A 1,209-nucleotide genomic window follows, 5' to 3' on the forward strand; every position below is an offset into this window, starting at 1 on the left:
AGCGAAACTCCGTCCCAAAAAAAAAAAAAAAAAAAGAAAATAATAAGGGGAGGTTAACTATGATACACACTAAGAACATATTACTGCCAGGCGAGGTGGTTCACACCTGTAATCCCAGCACTGTGGAGGCTGAGCCAAGGAGGATCATCTGAGCCAGGAGGGGTTGAGGCTGCAGACTGCCCCACTACATTCCAGCCTGGGTGATAGAGTGAGACCCTGTCTCCAAAACAAAAAAAAAAAGAAAAGAAAGAAAAAAAGAACATAGGCCGGGCGCGGTGGCTAACGCCTATAACCCCAGCACTTTGGGAGGCCGAGGTGGGTGGATCACAAGGTCAAGAGATCGAGACCATCCTGGTCAACATGGTGAAACCCCGTCTCTACTAAAAATACAAAAAGTAGCTGGGCATGGTGGTGCGGCCTGTATTCGCAGCTACTCGGGAGGCTGAGGCAGGAGAATTGCTTGAACCCAGGAGGCGGAGGTTGCAGTGAGCTGAAATCGTGCCACTGTACTCCAGCCTGGGTAACAAGAGCGAAACTCCATCTCAAAAAAAAAAAAAAAAAAAGGAACATAGTACTTGCCTTCTAAGGCTAACAGTACATTATGGAAGAGAAAAGTTATAATTAAAATACATGAGAGAGAAATATCTAACTCAGACCTGGGGTAAGAATGGATAGTCAAGTGAGTTTCCCAGAGGAATGCTAACTGATTTTCTTAGATAGGCTATATATTTTTTACACAGGTCAATACTTCAATACATAGTTCAAAATTCAAAAAGTATAAAAAGATACCCAATTAAAAGGAAGAAAACGCCATGAAGTGAACAGGCAAGAGTGAATATGCTGCAGAGATTAAGTACCAGAAAAATTTCCATGGGACATGCCATTTGTGATATAAGCAAGAGAAATTTCAGTGGGGAAAAGGCAGGCACAGGACTTACATTCACGTGAGTTAAGTTAAGAACATGAATACGGGGCAGGGCACAGTGGCTCACATTTGTAATCCCAGCCCTTTGGGAGACCGAGGTGAGCGGATTATTTGAGCATAGGAGCTCGACACCAGGCTGGGCAACCCGGTGAAACCTGTTTCTACAAAAATGCAAAAATTGAGGCCAGGCACAGTGGCTCATGTCTGTAATCCCAGCACTTTGGGGGGCCGAGGTGGGTGAATCATTTGAGGTCAGTTCAAGACAAGCCTGGCCAACATGGTGA

At 44.8% G+C, this 1,209-nt stretch overlaps 1 protein-coding gene across 1 annotated transcript in view; it reads right to left on the reverse strand.

The window, feature by feature from the left end:
* The window catches only part of IQGAP1 (IQ motif containing GTPase activating protein 1), a 123,600-nt gene that overhangs the window by 97,912 nt on the left and 24,479 nt on the right, over window positions 1-1,209 (reverse strand).

This window comes from Cebus imitator, unplaced genomic scaffold, assembly GCF_001604975.1.
Source record: "Cebus imitator isolate Cc_AM_T3 unplaced genomic scaffold, Cebus_imitator-1.0 Scaffold348, whole genome shotgun sequence".
NCBI classification, from domain to species: domain Eukaryota; kingdom Metazoa; phylum Chordata; class Mammalia; order Primates; family Cebidae; genus Cebus; species Cebus imitator.